Raw genomic sequence first — 9,376 nt, 5'->3', positions numbered from 1 at the left:
CTATTATAGAGAAAGGGCAAATAGCAATATTAAAATATCTCTGCTAATTAATTCCCTTTTTAAAAAATATATATTTTATTGATTTTTTACAGAGAGGAAGGGAGAGGGATAGAGAGTTAGAAACATCGATGAGAGAGAAACATCGATCAGCTGCCTCCTGCACACTTCCCACTGGGGATGTGCCCGCAACCAAGGTACATGCCCTTGACCGGAATTGAACCCGGGACCCTTGAGTCCACAGGCCGATGCTCTATCCACTGAGCCAGACCGGTTAGGGCAATTAATTCCCTTTTAATGTGCATGAATTCTGTGCACCGGGCTACTAGTATATCATAATGCTTAAGAATACTCACCCTAAGGGCGGGGAAAAAAAGGACACATATGTAATACCCTTTGTAATACTTTAAGCAATAAAAAAATTAAAAAAAAAAGAATACTCACCCTATTAAAAGACTTGCCTGGCTTCAGTTCTACCAGCTATGGTCACATTCCTTAACTTTGTGTGAACAGTCATCATCAATAAAATAAGAATAAAATTTACCTAAGACACAAAGAATTAAATGAGTACTCAATATAGCACTCAAAGCAAGGACTGACATACAGTAAATATGCAACTGCTGTTTTATTTATAAAAAATATACAGACTTGTTTCTTTGTGGCACTTGTAATCACATAACCTTTGTAAGGGCTCAGAATGTTCACAAAGCCAGACCTAAGAAACTACTATATCTAGAAACTTATCAGAGTGAGACACTAGTAGAAAAATATGAAGTGGCATATTATTTCTATTTGTATGTGGTATAAATATTCCAAATTTTCCCGAAGTAATTAAAGTTTAAATCATGACAGAGAATATATGAATCAGAAAGTAATGATATCTAGTTGATAACTAAGATTGAATATAATTTATTTACAATTTACTTTTTTCATGAAAATAATATAATTACATTGCATTTTATTTAAGCTGAAGATTACAGAGAGGACATCTTCATATATAGATTTTAATTAACATTTACATCAAGGAATTCCTTAGAAATACTGCCTAGAACAGTGGTCGGCAAACTCATTAGTCACCAGAGCCAAATATCAACAGTACGATTGAAATTTCTTTTGAGAACCAAATTTTTTAAACTTAAACTATATAGGTAGGTACATTGTTATTAACTTAATTAGGGTACTCCTAAGCTGGCCTTTGCTTAAAACGTCCTCAATCTGAGGGGTTGACCTCAGAGAACGTACCCCAAATTCTTCTAACGCCACTTCTTCAAAATAGACTCACCCAGGCCGAAAACTGACTTCTGCGATGGGCCACGAAGTTTCAATTGCACTGTACATGCACGCCCTCACGTGGTATTTTGTGGAAGAGCCACACTCAAGGGGCCAAAGAGCCACATGTGGCTCGCGAGCCGCAGTTTGCCGACCACTGGCCTAGAAAATCTGAGATTTATTGGGAAGCAAATTTGAAATATTTCTTTGACTTTAAATAGTTTTTTATTTTTCTGTTATGGTTGACATACAATATTATATTACTTTCAGGTGTATAACTGTACACCCCAGTTATTAGACCTTATATAATTTACTAAGTGATCACCTTGATAAATCTAGTACCCATCTGACACCATACATAGTTAACACAATATTATTGACTATATTTCTTATGCTGTACATTACATCCCCACGACTATTCTGTAACTACCAATTTGTATCTCTTTTTTTATGTTTTTTATTGATTTTAAAGGGATGGAGGGAGGGGAAGAGAAAGAGAGAGAGAGAGAGAGAGAGAGAGAGAGAGAGAGAGAGAAACATCGACATGAGAGAGAAACATTGATAGGTTGCCTCCCATACACACACCAATCGGGGGTCAAATCCATGATCTTTCAGTGTACTGGGCCATGATCTAACCAACTGAGTCAGACCAGTGGGGACCCAATTTGTACTTCTTAATCCCTTCACTTTTTCACCCATCCCCCAACCTCCTTCCCATCTGGCAACTGTCAAAATGCTTTCTGTATCTGTGAGTCAGTTTCTGTTCTGCATGTTTATTTATTTTGCTTTTTACATTTCACATATACTTAGTAAGTGAAATCATATGGCATTTGTCTTCCTCTGACTTCTCTCAGCACAATACCCTCTAGGTCCACCCATGTTGTTGCAGATAGCAAGATATCATTCTTTTTTATGGCTGAGTCATAGTCTATTGTATATATGCACCACTTTTTAAAAGATAGATTTTTATTGATTTCAGAGAGGAAGGAGAGGGAGGGAGAGAGAGAGAGAGAGAGAGAGAGAGAGAGAGAGAGAGAATTATCAATGATGAGAAAGAATCATCGATCAGCTGCCTCCTGCATGTCCCCCACTGGGGATTGGGCCCTCAACCCGGGCATGTGCCCTTGACTGGAACAGAACCTGGGACCCTTCAGTCCGAAGGCTGATGCTCTATCCACTGAGCCAAACTAGCTAGGGCTATATGTACCACTTCTTTATCCATTCATCTATTGATAGACATGTAGGTTGCTTCCATATCTTGGCTATTGTAAATAATGCTGCAATGAACATAGGGATATATATGTCTTTTCGATTTAGTATTTTGGGTTTCTCCTCTAAATACCCAAAGTAGAATCGCTGGGTCCTTCATTGTCTCTTTATATATAGCCTTTGTTTTAAAGTATATTTTGTCTCGTATAAGTATTGCTACCCCAGATTATTTTTAGTTTGTTTGTTTCCATTTTCATTAAATATATTTTTCTTTCCCTTTACTTTCAGTTTGTTTTTCGATTTGAAATGAGTCTCTTGTAGACAGCATATGTAAGGGTCTTATTTCCTTATCCATTAAGTCTCCATAGGTATTTTGATTGAAGCATTTAATCCATTTGCGTTTAAAGTAATTGTTGAGTCCACTCAGTCCTCCAGTGGCAGCACCTGGCAGGAAATGGAAGTGAGGGAAAAGCAAGGAGAGGTTGTTCCTGCCTTGTTTGTAGTGTTTGCTTTTGCCCAGCCTAGTCTGGTGGTGGGGTGATCCTACACATGGGGCTCCCAGTGAGGAGTTCGCTGACATTGTAATGACTCTGAGTGACATTGGGACAGACCCTAGAGTTTAAGGATGTGGGTCCCAGTTGCAGAGCTTTCTCCATGGCTGAGGCTGGCAGCCTTTTTCAATGCTGGTCACTTTTGCATTTGGAGGTCAGGAGCGGCGAGATGGAAGGACATGCCAGCAAGGAACCACCATGGTTTGTCTGACTTCTAGCAGAAGCTGGTACCCAGTGAGGGTTTCAGAAAATTGCCCTCAGGGATGTCCAAGAGCAGCTTAGAGTCCGGGAGTTACATAGGCAGTCCCAGACTGGCTGAGACCATGGTGCAGTTCCTGCTAAAAGAAGAAGAAGATTACAACCTAATCTGCAAATTCAATCCAGGCCCTGGAATCCTGACTCAAGCATTACTTCAAAGAGGTGTCAGAGTGATTGCTGTTGAAAGTGATAAAACTTTTATTTCACATTTGGAGTCCCTAGGGGGAAAGCTGGAAGAAAACTACACATTATCCACCGTATCTTCTTTAAACTGGGTCCTAGTCGTTTTGGAGTAGTAAAACCTGTTGTGAATCCAAAGTTACTTTTCTGCAATTTGGGAATAGAAACAATTTCCTTGGTCAGAAGGTATCCCTTTAAAAGTCGTTGGAATCTTCCCAACTAAAAATGAGAAAACGATGATTTGGAAACTTTTACATGACATATATTCCTATACTTATGTATATAGATAATGGGCGAGTAGAACTAAATTCGTTTGTTAATGAGATGGAATCCAAACCTGTACTATGCATTAAGTGTGCTCTGGCAAGTAGCTTGTGAGATTAAGCTTCTGTATACAGAATCTTTGTCATCATTTGACATATGCAGCCAAAGTGGGCAACTGGAAAAGCCAGAGTGAAGAGAATCCTTAGAACAACAAATACAACAAAACCTGTGTTTTATTCTATTGACTCCTCATAAAAATTTATTTTCACTTTTAACACCTATTATGATGTATTTTTTCACATGATAAAGCAGTGTTTTTTGAAGCACCATTGCAAGCTAATAGACCACTTAAATTCATTGATTCCAATTGATGCAATGGATATAATGAAGAAACTAAAACAAGATAAAACAACAAAAAAAACAGATATGTATCCTCCTGACTTTAAACACCTTTTTGAAACTATAGAATGTTCCTAAAGTCATACCTATTAGTGGCTATATGATGACTTCAGGGAAGAGGTAGTCATATAGGGAACTGGACTGCCAAGACAGTAGCTGGAGCCATTTATTTTATTTGGAAATTATGAAACAAATGAAAAAGAGCTAAGTTTTTAAAGTTCACATCCTTTCACAGAAGGTAACTGTTCTTGTTTTGCATAAACAAGGCAGTTCATTAATTCTGAAGTTAATACCATTAGTACATTGGATAAAACTATGGCTGCCATTTTATTTACAACTGAATAAAATGAAAACTTCACTTAATTGTGGATTTGATCAGGTTAGATTTATTTTGTTTTAAATTCCTATCTACTGTCAATATACTTGTAGTCGGACATCCCTCTCACAATCTGGGACCGCTGGCTCCTAACCGCTTACCTGCCTGCCTGCCTGATTGCTCTTAACCACTATGCCTGCTGGCCTGCTCCCCCCAACTGCCCTCCCCTGCCAGCCTGATCACCCCTAACTGCCTCCGCCTTGGCCCTGCCACCATGGCTTTGTTTGGAAGGATGTCCAGAAGTTCTCCCAGTCTAATTAGCATATTACCCTTTTATTAGTATAGATTGCTTCTTGGCTGAGATGTCATTCAATATATACATTTAGAGAGTAACCAGCTTAATTTTATTCTTATTTTCCTGAGAAAAGTAGCTATGATCATAATATAAAATTCTTGATTTAATTGAGTTTCAGGATGTGTTCTTTTGAAAGGCTCACTGTACAACAAAATATAAAAAGAAGCCTCTTTCATGATGCCAGATGGGCAAAATCATTTCTACATGAGATAAATGTAGTCCACACTCTTGGCACAGCTGCTTTGTCTATTCCTTAGCCACATGGGGCATGTCACACAGAAAAGGAAGAAAAGATGAGGGCAGACTAATTAGTGGATGCCATAATTTCTGCTATGGCCTATAGCAGCTAGATGGCATCATTAGTGTTTCTCCACTTATTCTCAAAAGGAAAAACCTAAGTTGATGACCTCATGCATACATGGGTGCATGCATACAACAAAGGCAAAATATATATCTACACTAATAAAAGAGAAACATGGTAATTAGCGTACGACCGCTACCCTTCCCTTTGGCTAATCAGCATATCCTTATGCAAATTAACTGTCAGCCAAGATGGTGGCCGGCAACTATGCACTGAAGCGAGCAGGGAGGCTTGTTTGCTTCAGTAACTGCGGACTCCAACGTTCCCCGCCTAACTTGCCAGCCTCTCAGCTGCAACTCTAAGCAACTATGTACTATGTTGCAAATAAGAAGCTAAACAAAACCCCAGAAACCAGCCGGACTGAAAGCCAACCGGACCGCAAGATTGTATCAATGTTTTCAGCAGCGAGGCCTCAGAGCTAAAGCTGGCCCAGAATATAAAAAAAAAAAGAAAACAAGGAGCGGTTGGGAGCTTCAGTCACCTCCCCTGCCGGCCCGGTCGCTGCCAACTGCCCGCCCCTGCCAGCCTGGTCACCCCCAACTGCCCTCCCCTGCAGGCCTAGTCCCCCCTCAACTGCCCTCCCCTGCAGGCCTAGTCCCCCCCAACTTCCCTCCCCTGCTGGCCTTCTTGTGGTGGCCATCTTGTGTCCACATGAGGGCAGCCATCTTGTGTGTTGGACTGATGGTCAATTTTCATATTACCCTTTTATTATCCATACCAATAAAAGAGAAATATGTAAATTGACCATCACTTCATGGCACCCACCACCAATCAGGAGTGAGTATGCAAATTAACCCAACAAAGATGGTGGTGGCTTGACCCCCCTCCTCCAACCGCTCCAGGCCTCTGGGCAGCACAGCTCCTCAGGGCCTCCTCCCTGCTGCGCTCCACACTGGTCAACCGTCCTTGCAGCATCCCTGTGGCCCAGCCCCTGGCCTCAGAGGTAACCCTCTGTTGCCTAAGGTCATAGCTCCCGCTGTCTGGCATCTCCCTCTACCCCACCTCTGCCCCACTGCTCTGGTAGAGCAGCCCCATGGGCACAGATGCGCGAGGTAGCTCGCTCATGCCCTGGGAGCCCCCGGCCAGCCAAGGGGTGATGGTGGTGGCCATGGCAGCAGCAGCAGGTGGCTCAGCTTTGTTTTGAATAGATGAAAGAGGCCACCTACACAGTAAACCAAATTATCAGATCTCCCTCCTCCCTATCTCACCAAATCAAGAAGGGAGGGGCGATGGGCATGGAGGGAGGGCGGGTGAAGGGTAGAGGGGTAAGAGGATGAGGAAGGGGGCCAGTTGCATCCCACTTTCATAATGGCAAAGTGAAAAGCACTAGCACACCCAACCTCTCCATTCCTCACCGCCTGCCTCGCTCTCCCCACCTCTTCCCCTCCCTGCTTCCCTGGGAGTGCCAGCACTGCACAGAGAAACTCTCTGGAGAAGTAGGGTAAGAAGGAAGCAGCACCGGAGTGCACAGGGCTTGCCACTGCTGCCGCTGCTGCACAGGCTGCAGGAGCGAGCCCGCCACGTGCTGGCAGCCAGGGGAAGGAAGGCCTATTCTTGCATGAATCTTCATGCATTGGGCTTCTAGTAGTTTTAAAGGAAATTGCACACATACAGACACACAAAACCCCAAAACATGACTCTTTCACCCCTCTGCCAAATTAAGAACATAAAAAGATATCAAGCAATGGATGCAGACAACAGGGGGTGAGGGTGAGGGCAGGATTGGGGAGGTGGGGGGACAATGGGAGGATAAGGACACATTTGTAATACCTTAATCAATAAAGAAAAAAATAATAATCTATATAATAAAGAGGTAATATGCATATTGACCATCTCTTCGTCATGTCGTCACAAGATGGCTGTGCCCACAGCATAGGCGGGGCTCCTGTAATGAGCCATAATGAGTGATCAGCAGGGACCTGAGGCTGTGTGACACCGGGCCAGGGCAGGGGACCTGAGGCTGCTCTACCTGCCCGGTGGGGCTTGAAGGGGGACCTCAGGCCATGCCCCCTGCCCTGGCGCCAGGCCAGGGGACCTGAGGCTGCACTCCCCGCCCAGCGGGGCTTGACAGGGGACCTGAGTCTGCGGCCCCCACACAGCAGGGCTTGATGGGGGACCGGAGGCAGTGCCCTCTGCCTGGCGAGGCTTGACAGAAGGCCTTCTTGTGGTGGCCATCTTGTGTCCACATGAGGGCAGCCATCTTGTGTGTTGGACTGATGGTCAATTTTCATATTACCCTTTTATTATCCATACCAATAAAAGAGAAATATGTAAATTGACCATCACTTCATGGCACCCACCACCAATCAGGAGTGAGTATGCAAATTAACCCAACAAAGATGGTGGTGGCTTGACCCCCCTCCTCCAACCGCTCCAGGCCTCTGGGCAGCACAGCTCCTCAGGGCCTCCTCCCTGCTGCGCTCCACACTGGTCAACCGTCCTTGCAGCATCCCTGTGGCCCAGCCCCTGGCCTCAGAGGTAACCCTCTGTTGCCTAAGGTCATAGCTCCCGCTGTCTGGCATCTCCCTCTACCCCACCTCTGCCCCACTGCTCTGGTAGAGCAGCCCCATGGGCACAGATGCGCGAGGTAGCTCGCTCATGCCCTGGGAGCCCCCGGCCAGCCAAGGGGTGATGGTGGTGGCCATGGCAGCAGCAGCAGGTGGCTCAGCTTTGTTTTGAATAGATGAAAGAGGCCACCTACACAGTAAACCAAATTATCAGATCTCCCTCCTCCCTATCTCACCAAATCAAGAAGGGAGGGGCGATGGGCATGGAGGGAGGGCGGGTGAAGGGTAGAGGGGTCAAGTCCTTCGGTTGATCTCTTACCCCCCACCCCACCCCTCCAGCCTTCTCGCTGTAGTTTGACAGTCTGTTTAATGCATCTCTGCCTCTGTATCTATTTTTATTCATCAGTTTATGTTTTTTTATTATCCATACATGAGTGAGATCATGTGGTATTTTTCTTTTACTGACTGGCATATTTCACTTAGCATAATGCTCTCCAGTTCCATCCATGCTGTTGCAAATAGTAAGAATTCTTTCTTTTTTATAGCAGCATAGTATTCCATTGTGTAGATGTACCACGGTTTTTCTAATCCCTTCATCTGCTGATGGGCATTTAGGCTGTTTCCAAATCTTAGCTATGGTAAATTGTGCTGCTATGAACACAGGGGTGCATATATCTTTTCTGATTGGTGTTTCTGTTTTCTTGGGATACATTCCTAGAAGTGGTATTACTGGGTCAAATGGGAGTTCCACTTTTAGTTTTTCGAGGAAAGTCCATACTGTTTTCCACAGTGGCTGCACCTGTCTGCATTTTCACCATAAATGTAAAGCAGTGCACGAGTGTTCCTTTTTCTCCACATCCTCTCCAGCACTTGTTGTTTGTTGATTTGTTGATGATAGCCATTCTGACAGGTGTGAGGTGGTACCTGATTGTTGTTTTGATTTGCATCTCTCAGATGATTAGTGACTTTGAGCACGTTTTTATATGTCTCTTGGTTCTGAATGTCCTCTTTTGAAAGTGTCTATTTAGGTCCTTTGCCCATTTTTTGATTGGGTTGTTTATCTTCCTTTTGTTAAGTTGTATGAATTCACTGTAAATGTTGGAGATTAAACCCTTACCAGTGATAACATTGGCACATATGTTCTCCCATGCAGTGGGCTTTCTTGTTGTTTTACTGATGGTTTCTTTTGCTGTGCAGAAGCTTTTTATTTTCATGTAGTTACATTTGTTTATTTTCTCTTTAGTTTCCATTGCCCTAGGGGCAGTATCAGTGAAGAAATTGCTTCAGCATATGTCTGAGATTTTGCTGCCTGTGGATTCCTCTAGTATTTTTATGGTTTCCTGTCTTATGTTTATGTCCTTTATCCATTTTGAGTTTATTTTTGTGTATGGTGTAAGTTGGTGGTCAAGTTCATTTTTTTGCAAGTATCTATCCAGTTTTCCCAACACCATTTATTGAAGAGACTGTCTTGACTCCATTGTATGCTCTTGCCTTCTTTGTCAAATATTAATTGAGCATAATGGCTTGTGTCAATTTCTGGGTTCTCTGTTCTGTTCTACTGGTCTATATGTCTGATCTTATACTAGTACCAGGCAATTTAGAAAACAATGGCCTTGTAGTACAGCTTGATATCTGGTATTGTGATCCCTCCAATATTGTTCATCTTTCTTAAGATTGCTGCAGCTATTTCGGGGTCTTTTTTTATTCCAG

General features: G+C 43.2%; 1 pseudogene; it reads left to right on the top strand.

The window, feature by feature from the left end:
* Positions 1–3,100: 3,100 nt before the first annotated feature.
* Positions 3,101–4,259, top strand: LOC106727124 (annotated as a pseudogene).
* The last annotated feature ends 5,117 nt before the right edge of the window (positions 4,260–9,376 follow it).

The sequence above is a fragment of the Myotis brandtii genome, unplaced genomic scaffold (assembly GCF_000412655.1).
Source record: "Myotis brandtii unplaced genomic scaffold, ASM41265v1 scaffold373, whole genome shotgun sequence".
Classification (NCBI taxonomy): Eukaryota; Metazoa; Chordata; class Mammalia; order Chiroptera; family Vespertilionidae; genus Myotis; species Myotis brandtii.
This window is presented reverse-complemented; position numbering and strand designations above follow the sequence as displayed.